Source organism: Salmo salar, chromosome 12 (genome assembly GCF_965601325.2).
Source record: "Salmo salar chromosome 12, fSalSal1, whole genome shotgun sequence".
NCBI classification, from domain to species: domain Eukaryota; kingdom Metazoa; phylum Chordata; class Actinopteri; order Salmoniformes; family Salmonidae; genus Salmo; species Salmo salar.
This window is the reverse complement of record NC_138302.1, coordinates 83,314,441-83,335,629: the sequence shown is the minus strand read 5'-3', so window position 1 is coordinate 83,335,629 and position 21,189 is coordinate 83,314,441. Positions and strand designations below refer to the sequence as shown.

Below are 21,189 nucleotides of genomic sequence, written 5' to 3'. Positions count from 1 at the left end.
AACCTTATTAGGCACCACAGTGGCTGTTCTATCTCTGGGGACCAGGGGTTGAGTGGAAAGGAGGGAGCAGGGAAGGAGAGGAGAGGCTAGCGCTAGGGCTGGGACCCTCAACACTGGAAGAAAAAGAGAGGAAAGAAGAGGGGGAAATTAGAAGAAATGGAACTGAATGATGAGAAGATGAACACAGAAACGGAAGAAAAGAGAGTCAGAATGATCAAGACAGATCCATAGCCAGGGGTTGCAATCTTGTTACTCCTACAAGAATGCTTCCAAATAGATAGTGTTGAAGCTAAAGCTGTCTATCTAAATGATGAGCCACAGAATCATTACGAGAACACATTAATCATTTACCTCTCTTTCTGCAGTCATAATAACATGGAGTTGTAGATGAGGACTCTGTCAATTATGAAAACCTTCACATGGTATGTTACAGTATCTTCAAGCAGCAAAAGAAAAGTTGAAGTCATTTTAAAAGATGAGAGAACATGAGGAACTCATTGCCTCTGTCAGAAACATCAATCACTGTCCTGATATGATTGCCTTCCTCCTCTTCTCCCTGTTGCTCACCATGGCGCCTTTAATGTTTGTTCCCATTCCACCACTGCACCACTACTGTAGTCATTTAATCAGAGCATCGATGGGCAACTTAGCACCACTGTTATCTGAGACCTGTCTTCCATTGTTGTCCCTCCCTGTTGTCCAGGAGGGAGGAGAGAAGGAGGGAGGAGAGAAGGAGGGAGGGTGTGTTTGTTTGCTGCTGATGTCCTAATGGGGAACATGGGAAATGCCTCAGAAGGGGATGGTCAGGATGCAGAAAACAATTTTTGTTGAAAAGGGGATGGCAGGGATGCAGAGTGTAAGATGACGATGGTCATGATAATAATTGTTATAATGATAAGGATGCTTGTCTCCTCAACCAAAGCATCTCAGACTGAAGGGTATGAGTACTTCAAGATTTCTGCTCTTGAAAATATGAGTGAAACTACAAAGTTTAATTGAAAAGTAATTCAACACCATGACAGACAAAACTGATCAGAGGATGACACAAAAGCAGTGATCTATTTGAAATTGAAGGTTGAATCTTACTGACAACACTGGTGTTTGATATGTCCAGTGTAAAAGCCCAGTGTTCATTTATCTCCAGTGATGCAGGACTCTTAAGTCTCCACTCTGGGGCTGGCTGGTTGGCTGTAATTACATTTCTCTGCAGGACACATACACTGCAGCATTGCTCACATAGATAGCAGATTGGAATCACATTGCACAAGCCTCCACACAAACAGCACACATACACACATATACAAACATACACACATATAGAAACACACATATAGTCTCTGGACATCAGTTCATCAGAAAGGTGACACTTCAAAACCCTAATTAAAGAGGCCCTCTCAGCCACTATCATTAAAGAGTAGAGCTGCAGGCTGAGATTAAAACAGTGATCTCCAGATATCTTATCATTACAGGGCCTAGCACACAATAGCTCATACATACTGATGAACAGGGAACTCAGAGAGGAACAGGAGCACGAGATACAGGGCTAGTTACAGGCCTCACCCATTGTTAAAACGAATAGAGACAGTCACCATCCTCCAAATCATCCTCCAATGTTAATCATGCTCTTTACATCTCAGTCTTTCAGCATCATTTTGTCTCCTCTTTCAACCTCCAGCTCTGTCTATAATTGGTCCAAACAGTCTAATGAAGAGTGGAAGTAAAGTGAGCAGCCACACTAGAAGCAGGAGACAGACAGACATGTCACCTTGAGTGTTGTCACTGATATCTGCCTCCTGTCACTCCTGTGGGCTGGCTCTGTGGTTAGTGTGTAATGGCCTGCCAATATGTCTTCCCCCTATCTGGGAGACACCAGACGTATCCTGTACTCAAGTCAACAACTGTCAATACTACAGTCTCTACATGCAGTATCTACAGTACATAACATTCTACTGTTTGCATAGCTTCGAACCAAACTTTCTCCAAGCACATGTAAGCACATTCCCTCTTAAACTTAGACTACACATGCAACCCTTTTATGTATTCCCACTGAGCCACAGCAGACAGCCTCTCAACAGGTCTCAAGGTTAAGCCTAGAGCTGATAGTGTGTGTGAGGACAAAGACAGAGAGAGCATACAAGGTATAATGTGTGTGTGTATGTGTGTGTGTGTGTGTGTGCGTGCGTGCGTGTGTGTGTGTGTGTGTGCGTGCGCGTGAACCAGCGTAATGCCTAGGGGCTAGCTGACAGGTTGACTAAACAGTAGCAGCCTCCTCCAGTCCACCGTCTAGCAGAGAAAAGAGGCCAGTTGAGCTGGGGGCTAGCTCCAGCCTCCAGCAGCAGAATGCTCAGTAAATAATGAATGTCTTAACTACAGATCTCTGCCACCTCTAACAAACAGCCCTCCATCCCTCCAGTCAGTAGCAGCAGCTAGCCATCCAGGCAGCCAAACCAGTCTCAGTCATTCATATTTCAGCCTCAGTTCTACTCTCTATCTCAGCACTCAGAGAGCACTCACTACCGCCTGATCCTTTTGACCCATAAAGACACAGACAAAACACTGATGTGAACATCTAAACTAGTCTAGCCTACTGCCTGGGACATGACAAGAGAGCTGTTTCTTATCTGGAGGGTATCTATTTTTGTTGAGCATGTACATTCAACAAAGAACATCTTTCCATGTTCTTTAACAATAGCGTTATACTGTATACATCTGATATAAACACAAGATTAAATAATACAGTATTTTCTCATATATTATGACAATGCGAAGACCAACAGCAAAACCAAAGGAATGTGAAATATCAGAGAGAGGACCAAACCGATACTGTAACCCAAAAGAACAGAAACCACATCAAGAACACATATGAGTGGAGTCAGTGTGAGCAGAACAATGCTCTTCAAGATGGATGAATCTCTTAACTCTTAAACTCCTTTCTTGATAAACCTAGGGGGAAATTGTAAACTTTCGGAATAATCTGTAAAATCAGTGCCCTATTTATAAAAGAACCAAACTCCTGTGCTAATAGGCATAGTATTGGCATCTCAAGTCGCCCACTAACATGATACAGTGACTTACTGTAATAACGCTTATTATAAAGCTACATGCCTAATGGGCTGCGGTGAGACAATGATTTATCAGTGATCCAAGCCCTGCTCAGATAATCCCTACCATCGTGTTGCTGAGTTGTCGTAGTGCTGCTGCAAATGTACATTGTCCCAAGGGCGTTGGCAGTCATAATGTAAGTAACCTAATTTATGTCCCTCTAACTCCTCTGAATGCGTCTGTCAATCCAACAGCTGTTGTATGCATTAATCATGCACCTATGAACCTGAGTAATGCTGTTAGCACTGAGGCGGTTTGCCGTAGTAGGATGTCCACTGTGTGAAGCTCACCATGCACATCAGCGCAAACATAAATATCACTGTCATGTCTACCTCTCATAAGCCTCCCAGTAAAGCAATAAAGCACACCAGAAAAGTTCTAAAAATAGACCACATTAACATATGTAGTCTAAGAAACAAGGTTCATGAAATCGATAACTTTCTAGTAACAGATAACATTCATATATACTCATTCTCTCTGAAACTCACTTAGATAATTAATAACTTTGATGATACAGTGCTAGCAATACATGGTTTCAACATCTTCAGAAGAGAGAGGAATACCAATGATGGAGGTGTTGCCATATATGTCCAGAGTCATATTCCTGTAAAGCTTAGCAAGGATATCATGTCAAATGCTGTTGAAGTAATATGGCTACAGTTTTACATGCCTCACCTAAAGCACATTCTTGTGGGAAGCTGCTATAGAATGCGAATTGTCAGTATTTGGGCTATATGTGTGAAATGCTCGATAATATATGTGATATCAACAGAGAAGTATATTTTCTGGGTGACTTAAATACTGAATGGCTTTTATCAAGCTGCCCACTCAAGAAAAAGCTTCAAACTGTAACTAGGGCCTGCAACCTGGTTCAGGTTATCAGTCAACCTACCATGTATTGATCACATATTTACTAATGCTGCAGAAATCTGCTCTAAAGCAGTATCCAAATCCATCAGATGTAGTGATCATAATATAGTAGCCATATCTAGGAAAACCAAAGTTCCAAAGGCTGGGCCTAATATAAACTCAGCAAAAAAGAAACGTCCTCACTGTCAACTGCGTTTATTTAATGTAACATGTATAAATATTTGTATGAACATAACAAAATTCAACAACTGAGACATAAACTGAACAAGTTGCACAGACATGTGACTAACAGAAATTGAATAATATGTCCCTGAACAAAGGGGGGGTCAAAATCAAAAGTAACAGTCAGTATCTGGTGTGGCCACCAGCTGCATTGAGTACTGCAGTGCATCTCCTCCTCATGGACTGCACCAGATTTGCCAGTTCTTGCTGTGAGATGTTACCTCACTCTCCACCAAGGCACCTGAAAGTTCCCGGACATTTCTGGGGGGGAATGGCCCTAGCCCTCACCCTCCGATCCAACAGGTCCCAGACATGCTCAATGGGATTGAGATCTGGGCTCTTCGCTGGCCATGGCAGAACACTGACATTCCTGTCTTGCAGGAAATCACATACAGAACGAGTAGTATGGCTGGAGGCATTGTCATGCTGGAGGGTCATGTCAGAATGAGCCTGCAGGAAGGGTACCACATGAGGGAGGAGGATGTCTTCCCTGTAACGCACAGAGTTGAGATTGCCTGCAATGACAACAAGCTCAGTCCGATGATGCTGTGACACACCGCCCCAGACCATGATGGACCCTCCACCTCCAAATCGATCCCGCTCCAGAGTACAGGCCTCTGTGTAACGCTCATTCCTTAAGTTCCTCATTCCTACGATAAACGCGAATCTGACCATCACCCCCGGTATGACAAAACCGCGACTCGTCAGTGAAGAGCACTTTTTGCCAGTCCTGTCTGGTCCAGAAACAATGGGTTTGTGCCAATAGGCGACGTTGTTGCCGGTGATGTGTGGTGAGGACCTGTCTTACAACAGGCTTACAAGCCCTCAGTCCAGCCTCTCTCAGCCTACTGCAGACAGTCTGAGTAAGGTGTAACACGGGCAGTTGTTGTTGCCATCCTGTACCTGTCCCGCAGGTGTGATGTTCGGATGTACCGATCCCGTGCAGGTGTTGTTACACGTGGTCTGCCACTGCAAGGACGGTCAGCTGTCCGTCCTGTCTCCCTGTAGCACTGTCTTAGGCGTCTCACATACGTAAATTGCAATTTACTGTCCTGGCCACATTTGCAGTCCTCATGCCTCCTTGCAGCATGCCTAAGGCACGTTCACGCAGATAAGCAGGGACCCTGGGCATCTTTCTTTTGGTGTTTTTCAGAGTCAGTAGAAAGGCCTCTTTAGTGTCCTAAGTTTTCATAACTGTGAACTTAATTGCCTACCGTCTGTAAGCTGTTAGTGTCTTAAGAACCGTTCCACAGGTGCATGTTCATTAATTGTTTATGGTTAATTGAACAAGCATGGGAAACAGTGTTTAAACCCTTTACAATGAAGATCTGTGAAGTAATTTGGATTTTTACGAATTATCTTTGAGGTGTCACACCACACCTCAAACGCATTAAGAAGGACAGAAATTCCACAAATTAACTTTTAACAAGGCACACCTGTTAATTGAAATGCATTCCAGGCGACTACCTCATAAAGCTGGTTGGGAGAATGCCAAGAGTTTGCAAAGCTGTCATCAAGGCAAAGGGTGGCTACTTTGAAGAATCTCAAATATAAAACATATTTTGATTTGTTTAACACTGTTTTGGTTTCTACATGATTCCATATGTGTTTTTTCATAGTTCTCATGTCTTCACTATTATTCTACAATGTAGAAAATAGTGAAAATAAATAAAAACCCTTGACTGAGTAGGTGTATCCAAACTTTTGACTGGTACTGTATGTGTTATGGCTTTACATGCAATGCTATATTGTGGATCGAGAGTTACCTGTCTAACAAAACACAGAGGGTGTTATTAAATGGACTCCTCTCCAACATAATCCAGGTAGAGTCAGGCATTCCCCAGGGCAGCTGTCTAGGTTTATAACTTTTTTCAATCTTTACTAATGACCTGCCGCTGGCTCTGAGTAAAGCCAGTGTGTCTATGTATGCTGATGGATCAACACTATACACGTCAGCACCACAGCAAGTGAAATCACTGCAACACTTAACAAAGAGCTGCAGTCAGTTTCAGAATGGGTGGCAAGAAACAAGTTAGTCCTTATATTTCTAATACTAAAAACATTGTATATGGGACAAATATTTCACTAAACCCTAAACCACAACTAAATCATGTAATTAATAATGTGGAAATTGAGTAAGTTGAGGAGACCCTGGATTGTAAACTGTCATGGTCAAAACATATTGATACAACAGTAGCTAAGATGGGGAGAGGTCTGTTCATAATAAAGCGTTGTTCTGCTTTCTTGACATCGCTATCAGGCCCTATTTTTGTTGCACCTGGACTACTGTCCAGTTGTGTGGTCAGGTGCCACAAAGAGAGACTTTGCAAAATTGCAATTGGCCCAGAACAGGGCAGCACGGCTGGCCATTAAATGTACACAGAGATCTAACAATAATAATATGCATGTCAATCTCTCCTGACTCAAATTCCACAACAGCCCAATGCAAAGTCAGATACTTTGTGAAGGAGTTCAGTGCCACCTGCATGTGAGTATTCCATCCTCCTCCAATAAGCAGAGGAGATGATGGTGATGATGATGGTGGTGACAGTAAATCTCATGGAAGCGAGTCCAACAGAGAAGAGCGGTGAAGTGTAAAGTAGAGCAAAGCTACAGTACTATACCTCCCAGTTGTGTTCCTCAGTAGCGATGTCCCTGGTTGGAGCGAGTGAGGCGACACACGTAGGATACACACAAAGCTCCGTCCGTCGGTTCACACACACACCTGCTCTGACCAGTCCTGGACACACTCCTGTCCTGTGCCCTAGTGTCCGCTCAGCTGGCAGTCTGAGAGTCTAACCCCCCACATAGCCCGATGTTGAAAGCCTGCTGTTATAGATGCACACACAAGTGAAAGAAGGGAGGCGGGGTTTCAGATGAAATAGATAAAAGAGGGAGGGAGAAGGAGAGAAGGTCCCTCAATCTGCAATTCATTTTTTCCACACTCCCCTTTTCACAGCGTCTCTGTCTCCCTTTTTCCCTCTCTATCACATAATTATCCTGCACTCTTTAACATTGACTCACACACACTCCTGAAACGCTCTAGCTCGCTTATTCTTCAACAAACTCCCTCTGTTTCTCCATCTCTCTTTCTGCTCATGGTCCTCACGGTCTCCCCCTCTTTCTCTATCTCCTCTTTTTCTCCCACTCTTTTCTTCATATCTCTTTCTACTTGTCAATTTCAACCTAATTTTCTCCCTGTCTCTTTCTCTCGCTCGACTCTCATTCATGTGGCTGTGGTGTGCGTGAGTGAATCAGGGCAGATCTAGCCATCTGTTGGAGCCTCTGCGCTTTACCTATTCACAGACTCATAAAGGCAGGGCCAGGGAGAGGAGAGAGAGAAAGGAAGGGGAGGGAACCGGGGATCAATCTTAATGCTGGAGGGCGGGAGAGGAGAGGAGAGGAGAGGAGAGGAGAGGAGAGGAGAGGAGAGGAGAGGAGAGGAGAGGAGAGGAGAGGAGAGGAGAGGAGAGGAGAGGAGAGGAGAGGAGAGGAGAGGAGAGGGAGAGTTTGGCATACACACTATTTATTAGCCTGGCACCTCTAATAGGCTCGCTGGCATGGCCATGCCCGTTTAGAGGAACAGACACCAACAACCTGAAGAGAGGAATATGCATTCAAGTACAAACGTATGCACACCCACCCAACACCACGCCCACACACCATACACACATGAATGCATACACACACACGCATGCACACACTTCCACAAATAAGCACAAACACACTGTCAGAGTAAAACAGAGCACAATTTCCCATACACATCCCTAAATACAGTATCTCCATCGTAATGTAGCCAATGCGTTCATTTTCCTGTTTGTATAGCAGGTTGACATTTATTGTCATGAGTCTTGTCATGGAGGCAGAACTGAGCAATCACTAACTGCAAAGTCCAAATTGGCTATATTGTAAAAATTCACGAAAACAAAAACAGCAAATCATGAAAATAGCTTTTTGATCTTCATTTAAGGTTCTGGTTTGTCATTAGTGTTAGCAGTGTGGTTTAGGGTTAAGGTTAAGGTTAAGTTTAAAATCCAATTTTATTCCTTTGTAGCTGTGCCAGCTGCCTCCAGAACAAGATTCATGACAAAAAACACTAACCTGCATTTGTTTGTATGTGTTCGATGTAGCAGCAGGTATTTCTCATAAGTGCCAGTGTCACTTCCCATCTCTCCTCAGGAAGGGATGAGACAGGGCTGGAGGAGGAATCCATCACTGTCTTCTGGTCTCCCTGGTGATTAATGCTTCTGTTTATTATTTTCTGCAGGTTATTTAGATGCATCCGCAGCACCACAGATTACAGATGGAAACCCTCCTCTCCCTCTCCTCCTTTTCGCACTCCCCCCTCTTCCTCTCCTCTCACCCATCCAATCAATAACTCCCTTATCTAGTTCTGTATTTCTATACTGCTCATGGAAATCAGAGAGGGAGATTAATTTTGAGCCACTCACAATCGATTCAATTGCAATGCCTGCAATATTTCATCTATCTGTCAGTTTGTCAGGCAAGCATATTCCCTTGCTGCAAAGATAATATCATGCTGCCTCGAAAACATAAAATTATACTTCTATGTGATGACCTTCCTTACAGCACAGAAGAACCTGGAAATACTGAGTTTTACATTGTTGGTAAATGGTCAGCCTTGTCACAATCCTCCTGAACATTGTCTGTCCCCAAGAACAGTCTGAAGCTATTGTCTGATTGACTTAGTAAAGTTTGACACGACTCATAACAACACATACTGTTCTAAAATGATCTTATCTCTGACTGTATTTCTGACCAAAGTCAGGCTCCTAATATAAACCACATTCCAGTGATCCAGTGAACATAAGAGGCTGGATTAGGATGAGTCCCCCCAGACAAACATGTTCTTCCTGAGCAGAGATGACATGCCAACACATGAGCCCATGACACCACTTTATGATATGATTTATTCATACACTTCAGCTGTGTCATCGTGGCACTGACGTCTGACTGTATTACCACCTAATCTCATCCTCACTCTGACATCCTACTACCCGTTTGTCATCTACGATCCTCGTTTAGGTTTTATGGTGACTGATAGGTGAGAGATTGAGGTTTGTTATTGCAAAAATCCATTTTAGATACTGCTATTGCCTCAGATTTCTGGGAAGATCTATAAGATAATTATTAGTTTAGGTTGAAAATGGCTGACATTATATTGACAATAGATTAATTAGATAAGTAGCAGACACACTGTGGAAGGTTATGTCATAAAGTCAGTCTAACCCTGCAGGTTTAATGACCTGATGGGTGCTCTTCTTTCATCTACCATGATGGCTGATTCAGATTTTTTTTAAATGTACTCTAACACTGTGGATAATGATACTGTTTTATTAACAAGCTAATTAACTATAAATACGTGGAAATTGATTCAGGGGTATTTGGACGACTATTCATCTAGAGTAGAGGATCAGTATAGAGAGATTTAGTTGTATTACAAAAGTGTACAATATGTTATGTACATCAAAGTTTCTAAGTACATTAGAAAACTGTGCAGCTATAGGCTGAAAAGAGTCCATCCTTGAACTCCACAGAGAGCCCTAGCTGGATGCAGTAACCTTGGGAAACTTGTTGTTTTGCCTTACATTTTGTGCTTCAGTGGGCTTCAAGCTGAGAGCCATGTTAGCCCCTTTGGGTGAGGTTGTTGGGCCAGCAAATAAATAAGAAAGAATTATCTTTCCTCTAATACTCCAAATAGACATCTATGTTGTGTCCTGCTGGGCTATTGTCCTTGACTCGCAGTCCCAGTTACAAATGAATATGTTATTTTGCACAGTGCGCGGCTCACTGATAAAAATATCCCGTGTCAGCTGTGTTTGTGAAGCGGGAGGACTTTGTGCAAATGAGACTGACCCCTCTATATCTCTGAAAGCACTCCTCTTTCTATTCTCTCTGTTTTTTTGGTTCAAGGCTGAGCTGAGCCCCTCTTCCAGTCCTCCCCCAGCCCTCCACTCCTCCCACCCTCTTCAAAAAGAGAAATCCATGGCTGAATACGGGTGTCTATCCATCAGCACGCCCTAGCATTGAGACACCCCTTGATCACCATGACTACTCAGGGAGAGAGTGAGCCATCACAGAGGATGTGAATGGAGGTGCTCTGAATGTGGAGACTCAGCCACAGAGGCTTGAATGACATTGGGGATGAGTACAGCGTTGCAGAACCCTCAACATAGCTTATAGGCTACTCCTAGTATGCACATAACCAATAGTAATCTCTAGGTATTTGGCTTTAACCCACTATTGGCCCATCACCATACTCCACTGGTCTGACTCATGGCCCTGCATATAAATCACACTATATCAGCCTGTGGCCATTACTGAAAGTGCTACAGTATTCTGAACACACAACACACAGCCACTTGGACTAGCGTCCAGGGTACCATTTGGTACATATTCACCAGTGTGTATGGGGGACTTATGCTAATGAACACATTTAGCTGTTGAACACGCAATATATTAGTAGTACACCCATTTTCCATGGATGCCATCTGAATGCAAGGCAATGATTTAGCAGAACATCCAAGGGTCATTAGGGCCCCAGTGATGATGAATATCACTCATCATCTTGTCATGTCTAATGTATTCTCGCCTTATTTATTTGTCCTCTCACATCACAATCTCCCATTATGACCATAAATAGTTTATGAACAACCATTTATTTCAAGCAATTGGCTCTATGCCCCACAGTACTGTAATAATTAATTAATGAGTGCCCACCTCTCCATATATACATGATCTTCAATGTGGGAGAAAGGAAACAATGGGACAGACAGAGATAGACAGACAGAAAAGAAGAGAAAGAGGGAGGTCCTCACCAATGTTCCCTCCTCCATCTCATGTCTGGACTACCATGCCAACAGGAGGAAGTGTTCGCGCAGTCTGGAGCATGGCGGCCATGTGTCCACATCAGTATCATCAACAGTTCCTAAAATGACAATGTGAGAGGTCGGTTTTGGAAATCTGAGAAGCGGAAGATTACCTTGAAGAAGGATCACATTTTATTCATCAGTGGCGTAACAAAGCTGCTGCACATTAATCAGTACAGGAGGGTACATCAGAACAAACACACACCCTTCCTGTACCCTGTATCCTCCTCACTCCCATCTGTCTGTCAGTGCTGCTGGTAGGAGCAGTGTTCCTTCAGACCGTGGGATCTACAGATCAAAGTGGGGCCCCCTGCAGAGACATGCACTCCAGAGTAAAAGAAGCCTCTGTGGGGAAAGCCATGCACACATCTCTGGCTAATTAACTAAACCCCTTTGACGTCTTACCATTTGCATATATAATATACCACATTTTCTGTAATATCTGCCACACATACTAAGCGGGTGGCACCTGTAGGTTTGTCTAACAAGGAACCCCATTGTCTTCAATATAAATACTCATGTAATCAGTTTTTAAACAGGCAAGTACATTACGGAATGTGTCAAGTTGTTCTGTAAATGGAAAGTTCCTGTACATACAGCCATTCACAAACATGTTTAGGCTATACTCAACCCTGCTCCAAATACTCGTACAGTTAAGTACACAAACACACACACGCAGGCACGCACAGACTCAATCACACACACACACACACACACACACACACACACACACACACACACACACACACACACACACACACACACACACACACACACACACACACACACACACACACACACACACACACACACACACACACACACACACACACACACACACACACACACACACAAAAGAGATTGCCCTGGAAGAGTTCTGGAGTGGCCTAAATTCCAGAGAAATAGCAGTGTTGTGTCTGGGCAGGGTTAGGGAAGCCCAGAATGTCCCCACAGTGGGAGAGAAAGGCCTGAATTTTAAACCACTGGGCATTTTAAAGGCTATGTAGATTAGCAGCCAGTCATGTTTGCTGTCCTCAATAATTAATGCGTTGTTTGTACCAAAAGCGGACCCCACTTCTACTGCTGTCTGCAATCAAACACTCTCACACGGTAGGGTGAGTACCAGGCAGGGTGAAAGGTAGGCTCCAGAGATAGCCCAGTACCAGGCAGGGTGAAAGGTAGGCTCCAGAGATAGCCCAGTACCAGGCAGGGTGAAAGGTAGGCTCCAGAGATGACCCAGTACCAGGCAGGGTGAAAGGTAGGCTCCAGAGATAGCCCAGTACTAGGCAGGGTGAAAGGTAGGCTCCAGAGATAGCCCAGTACCAGGCAGGGTGAAAGGTAGGCTCCAGAGATAGCCCAGTACTAGGCAGGGTGAAAGGTAGGCTCCAGAGATAGCCCAGTACTAGGCAGGGTGAAAGGTAGGCTCCAGAGATAGCCCAGTACTAGGCAGGGTGAAAGGTAGGCTCCAGAGATAGCCCAGTACTAGGCAGGGTGTAAGACAGGCTCCAGAGATGGCCCAGTACTAGGCAGGGTGTAAGGCAGGCTCCAGAGATGGCCCAGTACTAGACAGGGTGTAAGGCAGGCTCCAGAGATGGCCCAGTACTAGGCAAGGTGTGAGGTAGGCTCCAGAGATTGGGGCAGGAGCGTGCAAAACGAGCACCCCTGAGCTAAGTGATGAGGAAAGTCATCTTTGGCATCTCATATTAAAAATCCAGAGATTGGTGAGGCAAAAGCAGAAAAAGCTGATGTAGACAGAGCCCAGAACACCATCAGAGAAATAGGACTTACCCATCGTAAGGGCGACGTACTGCACACATCTCACATTAATTAGCTGTCTCTTTGTCCTAATGGGAGGAACAGCAACACAATAAATTACCATGCTGCTCATCAGCAGCCTTCCACTCAGATATGGCTGAGTAATCTTCCTATCTGACTGGTGACTACCCAGATGAGGTTCTGTCAAATCAGATGGGCTGCTCCCACAGCGATCTAAATAACGATGTTTCCAAGCCAACTGATGACATGCATGGTACGTACACTTCATTTGACTTCAGAATTAGTTTTTCAAAACATAGTTTCTCCTCTGCAGCCTCGCAAGGGCGGGTCGCTGGCACAGGACGAACTGGGCTGTGCAGGCGCACTGGCGACACAGTGCATAGAACTGGCGCAGGATATACTGGGTCTTGGGGGCGCACTGGAGGTCTGGAGCTTATGACTGGCGCAACCCGTCCTGGCTGGATACCCCCCGTAGCCCGGCAAGCACGGGGCGTTGGAACAGGTCGCACTGGTTTGTGCTGGCGAACTGGGGGTACCGTGCGTAGAGCTGGCGCAGGATAACCTGGGCCGAAGAGACGCACCGGAGACCAGGAACACTGAGCCGGCACAATCCTTCCTGGCTGAATGCCAACTCTAGCACGGCCACTGCGAGGAGCTTGCACAGAGCGCACCGGGCTGTGGCTGCGCACTGGAGACACCGTGCGCATTACCGCATAACCCGGTGCCTGACCAGTCCTATTCTCCCCATGGTAAGCACGGAGAGTTGGCTCAGGTCTCCACCCTGACTCTGCCAAACTCCCCGTGTGCCCCATCCCCAAAAAAATTGGGGGCTGCCTCTTGTGCTTGCCTTGTTGCCGGGCTAGTTCCTCTTCTGGTTGCCGCTCTGCTCTCACTGCCTCCACCTGTTCCCATGGGAGGCGATCCCATCCAGCCTGGATCTCCTCCCACGTCCAGGATCCCTTGCTGTTCAAAATGTCCTCCCAGGTCCACTCCTGATCACACTGCTTGGTCCTTTGGTGGTGGGAGATTCTGTCACGGTTGTCGTAGACCAAAGTGCAGCGTGTGTGTCGTTCCACATTTTATTTAGACTGTGAAACTATGCAATACATAAATAAACTTAATGACAAAAAACAACCAACCGTGACGCAGAGGTGAAACATACACTACTCAAAATGAATCTCCCACAAACCCAGGTGGAACAAACACCAACTTAAATATGACCTCCAATTAGAGACAACGATGACCAGCTCCCTCTAATTGGAGATCATCTGAAACAAAGCCCAACATAGAAATACAAAAACTAGAACAACCCAACATAGAAATACAAAACTAGAACATAACATCATAGAAAAACTAACCTAGAAAACCCCCCTGTCACGCCCTGACCTATTCTACCATAGAAAATAACAACTTACTATGGTCAGGACGTGACACACATTTATGAAATTGCTTATTACAGTTACTAATAAGCATGCACCCATTAATAAAATGACTGTAAAAACTGTTAAATCCCCATGGATTGATGAGGAATTGAAAAATTGTATGGTCGAGGCAAAAGGACTGGCAAATAAGTCTGGCTGCACAACTGATTGACAAATGTATTGCATATTGAGAAATCACGTGACTAAACTGAATAAAAACAAGAAGAAACTATATTATGTAACAAAGATAAATGATATTAAGAATGATAGTAAAATGCTTTGGAGCACCTTAAATGAAATTTTGGGCAAAAAGGCAAACTCAACTCCATCATTCATTGAATCAGATGGCTAATTCATTACAAAACCCACTGAAATTGCCAATTACTTTAATTGTAAGGATCGACGCTGGTAGACAAGAAGCAAGGACAGGGAGTGAACATTTAATTAGCAACAGACATAGAACAGGACAGGAAAGCATCTGGACATGAACACATAACGACATTAATGCTGGCACAGGGAACCAACAGAGGAACAGACAGAAATAGTGAAGGCAATCAACAAAGTGAAGGAGTCCAGGTGAGTCCAGCGAGCTCTGATGCGCGTAATAATGGTGACAGGTGTGCGTAATGAAGGGCAGCCTGGCGCCCTCGAGTGCCGGAGAGGGAAAGCGGGAGCAGGCGTGAAGTGAATGATTTTTTCATTGGCAAGATTAGCAAATTTAGGCATGACATGCCAGCAACAAACGCTAACACTACACATCCAAGTATAACTGATCAAATTATGAAAGACAAGCATTGTAATTTTGAAATCCGTAAAGTGAGTGTGGAAGAGGTTAGTTTTTTGTTGTCTATCAACAATGACAAGTCATCGTGGTCTGACACCTTGAATGGAAAATTACTGAGGATAATAGCGGACAATTTTGCCACCACTATTTGTCATAACTTCAATCTAAGCCTACTAGAAAGTAAAGCCCCCTTAACTAGCTCAAATAGCTGACCAATAAGCCTTTTACCAACCCTTACTAAAATTTTGGAAAACATTGTGTTTGACCAGATACTGGTCAAACACTATTTTACTGTAAACAAATTGCCAACAGACTTTCAGCATGCTTATAGGGAAGGACATTCAACAAGCACGGCACTTACACAAATGTCTGATGATTGGCTGAGAGAAACGGATGATAACTTTTGACATTATCGATCATAGTCTGCTGCTGGAAAAATGTATGTGTTATGGCTTTACACCACCTGCTATATTCTGGAAAACTAGTTACCTGTCTAACAGAACACAGAGGGTGTTCTTTAATGGAAGCCTTTCCAACATAATCCAGGTGGAATCAGGAATTCCCCTGGGCAGCTGTCTAGGCCCCTTAATTTTTTCAATCTTTACTAATGACATGCCACTTGCTTTCAGTAAAGCCAGTGTGTCTATGTATTCGGATGACTCAACATTATACACGCCAGCTAATACAGCGAGTGAAATCACTGCAACACTTAACAAAGAGCTGCAGTTAGTTTCAGAATGGCTGGAAAGGAATAAATTAGTCTTAAATATAACAAAAAAAAACTAAAATCATTGTATTTGGGACAAATCATTCACTAAACCCTAAACCTCCACTAAATCGTGTAATAAATAATGTGGAACGTGAGCAAGTTGAGGTAACTAAACTGCTTGGAGTAACCCTGGATTGTAAACTGTTATGGTAAAAACATGTTGATACAACAGTAGTTAAGATGGGGAAAAGTCTGTCCATAATAAAGCGCTGCTCTGTCTTTTTAACAACACTATCAACATGGTTCTGTTGCACCTGGACTACTGTTCAGTCATGTGGTCAGGTGCCACAAAGAGGGACCTTGGAAAATTACAACTGGCTCAGAACAGGGCAGCACGGCTGGCCCTTTAATGTACACGGACAGCTAACGTTAATAATATGCATGTAAATCTCTTATGTCTCAAAATGGAGGAGAGATTGACTTCATCACTACTTGTTTTGTAAGAAGAGTTGACATGATGAATGCACCGAGGTGTCTGTTTAAACTATTAGCAGACAGCTCGGACAGCCATGCATACCCCACAAGACATGCCACAAGAGGTCTCTTCACAATCTTCAAGTCAAGAAGAGAATATGGGAGGCACACAGTACTACACAGAGCCATGAATACAGTACATGGACCTCTATTCCACATCAGGTAACTGACACAAGCAGTAGAATCAGATTTAAAAATCGGATCAAAATACACCTTACGGAACAGCGGGGACTGTGAAGAGACACACACAGGCACAGACACACGTCTACATACAGTGGGGGGGGAAAGTATTTGATCCCCTGCTGATTTTGTACATTTGCCCACTGATAAAGAAAGGATCAGTCTATAATTTTAATGGTAGGTTTATTTGAACAGTGAGAGACAGAATAACAACAAAAATATCCAGAAAAACGCATGTCAAAAACGTTATAAATTGATTTGCATTTTAATGAGGGAAATAAGTATTTGACCCCCTCCCAATAAGAAAGATTTCTGGCTCCCAGGTGTCTTTTATACAGGTAACGAGCTGAGATTAGGAGCACACTCTTAAAGGGAGTGCTCCTAACCGCAGCTTGTTACCTGTAAAAAAAAGACACCTGTCCACAGAAGCAATCAATCAATCAGATTCCAAACTCTCCACCATGGCCAAGACCAAAGAGCTCTCCAAGGATGTCAGGGACAAGATTGTAGACCTACACAAGGCTGGAATGGGCTACAAGACCATCGCCAAGCAGCTTGGTGAGAAGGTGACAACATTTGGTGAGATTATTCGCAAATGGAAGAAACACAAACTAACTGTCAATATCCCTCGGCCTGGCGCTCCATGCAAGATCTCACCTTGTGGGGTTGCAATGATCATGAGAACAGTGAGGAATCAGCCCAGAACTACACGGGAGGATCTTGTCAATGATCTCAAGGCAGCTGGGACCATAGTCACCAAGAAAACAATTGGTAACACACTACGCCGTGAAGGACTGAAATCCTGCAGCACCCGCAAGGTCCCCCTGCTCAAGAATACATATACATGCCCGTCTGAAGTTTGCTAATGAACATCTGAATGATTCAGAGGACAACTGGGTGAAAGTGTTGTGGTCAGATGAGACCAAAATGGAGCTCTTTGGCATCAACTCAACTCGCCGTGTTCGAGGAGAAGGAATGCTGCCTATGACCCCAAGAACACCATCTCCACCGTCAAACATGGAGGTGGAAACATAATGCTTTGGGGGTGTTTTTCTGCTAAGGGGACAGGACAACTTCACCGCATCAAAGGGATTATGGACGGGGCCATGTACCGTCAAATCTTGGGTGAGAACATCCTTCCCTCAGCCAGGGCATTGAAAATGGGTTGTGGATGGGTATTCCAGCATGACAATGACCCAAAACACACGGCCAAGGCAACAAAGGAGTGGCTCAAGAAGAAGCACATTGAGGTCCTGGAGTGGCCTAGCCAGTCTCCAGACCTTAATCCCATAGAAAATCTGTGGAGGGAGCTGAAGGTTCGAGTTGCCAAACGTCAGCCTCGAAACCTTAATGACTTGGAGAAGATCTGCAAAGAGGAGTGGGACAAAATCCCTCTTGAGATGTGTGCAAACCTGGTGGCCAACTACAAGAAACGTCTGACCTCTGTGATTGCCAACAAGGGTTTTGCCACCAAGTACTAAGTCAAGTTTTGCAGAGGGGTCAAATACTTATTTCCCTCATTAAAATGCAAATGATTTTATAACATTTTTGACATGCATTTTTCTGGATTTTTTGTTGTTATTCTGTCTCTCACTGTTCAAATAAACCTACCATTAAAATTATAGACTGATCATCTCTTTGAAAGTGGGCAAACGTACACAATCAGCAGGGGATCAAATACTTTTTTCCCCCACTGTATACACATGACAAGACACGCACTCTACACACGTACACATTCATTTTGTATTGGAGATATGTGGTAGTAGAGTAGTGGCCTGAGGAAACACACTTAATGTGTTGTGAAATGTGTTATGAAATGTAATGTCATGTAATATTTTATATTGTATATAACTGCCTTAATGTTGCTGGACCCCAGGATCTCTAATAGGGATCCTTTGTAAATACAAATTCAAATTTCCACCTAAGACCCCTACAGAGAAAGCTGATGTGTTATGAGGCTGGTGGGAGGAGCTATAGGAGGACAACCTCATTGTAATGACTGGAATAGAATGAATGGAACAGAGTCAAACATGGTTTCTATGTGTTTGATGTCTTTGCTACCGTTCCATTTCTTCTATTCCAGCCATTACAAAGAGCCTCCTATAGCTCCTCCCACCAGCCTCTGCTGACTCTAGGCATCCATCGACCATCTCAATACTTTCCTCTTCCAGAGTCTTTTCCTTTATTTGCACTGATCTGACAACTCCGAATAGTTGAATAGTATGGTGGAAACCTACCGGATATTTTCTTTCAGATATTGGAAAGGACACATGGGGGAGGAGGCCGCTTATGACTATTGAAAATAGATGCACCAAGTTGCTGAGAGAGGTGAATTCATACTGAAGTTGAATGACTTCAAGACTTGAACTTACACTCTGGGTAAGTCAGGCCCAAATAAAACTGCTAAAATAAGGCAAGTGTTAGATAAATTCCATAAAAAGACCGTGGGCCTTGATTTAAAGTTTTTTAGAAAGAGGCTGACCTTCCCATGAAGGCCGCAGAGAGACTGAGATACCCCATTACCAGTGTAAGCTGCAGTTATGACCAGCAGTGTGTGTGTGTGTGTGTGTGTGTGTGTGTGTGTGTGTGTGTGTGTGTGTGTGTGTGTGTGTGTGTGTGTGTGTGTGTGTGTGTGTGTGTGTGTGTGTGTGTGTGTGTGTGTGTGTGTGTGTGTGTGTGTGTATGTGTACTCGCAAGTAAACTCAGCTGTAAACTGTGATGACGTGGTTTTCTACCCCGCAGAGACAGACAGGAAGGCATGTTGACATTTTGTGTTAAACAGATGCTAGTCTCCAGGCGTGTTGCCAGACCTGAAGCCTGACCCTCAATGTTTGCAGTCCCTATGGTCCCTTAAAGGAAAACTCCACCCAAAAACGATATTTTGGTATTTATTTCATTAGTCCATTGTTGACATAGTCACAAAATGTTTTGCTTGTCAGCAATCACGTTTTAAAGATATGTAACTTCATATGATGCTGTGTTTTGCTTCATATGATGCAAAATGCATCAAACAGGTATGATTTCTGTATTTTGAAAGTTTAATATCTCAACTTGATTGCTGGCAAGCAAAACATTTTAAGACTATGTCAACAATAGACTAATGAAACAAATACCAAAATACAGTTTTTGGGTGGAATTGTCCTTTAAACCTAGCTTTGGTACGCTATACAATTGGTGTAAATCTATATTCAGCTCATATAATCTGATAAATTCCTGTTCAGTCCATAGGAAGCTATTTCTCCAAAATGCTGCATTCTTCACTTTTTCTAGCCTATACATGTGTTATGGTCATCTATAGCCAACATCTGTTCTGTAATGTTGCTATATACACTACCGTTCAAAAGTTTGGGGTCACTTAGAAATGTCCTTGTTTTTGAAAGAAAATTGTAAAAATTGTCCATTAAAATAACATCAAATTGATCAGAAATACAGTGTAGACATTGTTAATGTTGTAAATGACTATTGTAGCTGGAAACGGCTAATTTTTTTTATGGAATATCTACACAGGCGTACAGAGGCCCATTATCAGCAACCATCACTCCTGTGTTCCAATGGTACGTTGTGTTAGCTAATCCAAGTTTATCATTTTAAAAGGCTAATTGATCATTAGAAAACCCTTTTGAAATTATATTAGCACCGTTGAAAACTGTTGTCCTGATTAAAGAAGCAATAAAACTGTCCCTGTTTAGACTAGTTGAGTATCTGGAGCATCAACATTTGTGGGTTTGATTACAGGCTCAAAATGGCCAGAAACAAAGAACTTTCTTCTGAAACTCATCAGTCTATTCTTGTTCTGAGAAATGAAGGCTATTCCATGCGAGAAATTGCCAAGAAACTGAAGATCTCGTACAACGCTGTGTACTACTCCCTTCACAGAACAGTGCAAACTGGCTCTAACCAGAATGGAAAGAAGAGTGGGAGGCCCCGGTGCACAACTGAGCAAGAGGACAAGTACATTAGTGTCTAGTTTGAGAAACAGACGCCTCACAAGTCCTCAACTGGCAGCTTCATTAAATGGTACCCTCAAAACACCTGTCTCAACGCCAACAGTGAAAAAGAGACTCCAGGATGCTGGCCTTCAAGGCGGAGTTCCTCTGTAAAGTGTCTGTATTCTTTTGCCCATCTTAATCTTTTATTTTTATTGGCCAGTCTGAGATATGTTTTTTTCTTCGCAACTCTGCCTAGAAGGCCAGCATCCCGGAGTCGCCTCTTCACTGTTGACGTTGAGACTCTGTTTTCTTTAAGCTGCACAGTTCTCCCTATTCTAAATGAATCCGGTATGTTGATTTGTGGCACATATACATATATTTCCTTAAAAATCTGAAATCCTGTAGCCACAAGGGATAAGGATTTGTTGCTTATCAAAGAGCAATTTCTCTTTGTCCCTGTTCACTAAGAATTTGTTCTTAACTAACTTGCCTCCCCGGGTTTTGTGTTAAATGCTCTACAACAAAGCCTTCTTAGTGTCCAACAAGCTTTCTCTACCCTTAACCTTATTCTGAACACCTCCAAAACATGTGTTTTGGTAAGAAGCATGCCCATCTCCCCACAGGTGTGATTACTACCTCTGAGGGTTTAGAGCTTGAGGTAGTCACCTCATACAAGTACTTGGGAGTATGGCTAGACAGTACACTGTCCTTATCTCAGCACATATCATAGTTGCAGGCTAAAGTTAAATGTAGACTTGGTTTCCTCTATTGT

At 43.5% G+C, this 21,189-nt stretch overlaps 1 protein-coding gene across 3 annotated transcripts in view; it reads right to left on the bottom strand.

The window, feature by feature from the left end:
* LOC106565789 (extracellular sulfatase Sulf-2) overlaps positions 1-7,457 on the bottom strand; it is a 93,548-nt gene extending 86,091 nt beyond the window's left edge. For 2 of the 3 annotated variants that reach the window (XM_045691797.2, XM_014133318.3), the window contains exon 1: positions 6,819-7,457. The gene's annotated coding sequence lies outside the window, so the exon portion shown is untranslated. The remainder of the gene's footprint in view (positions 1-6,818) is intronic. The other variant, XM_014133319.3, reaches the window with a different exon arrangement.
* Positions 7,458-21,189: the final 13,732 nt, after the last annotated feature.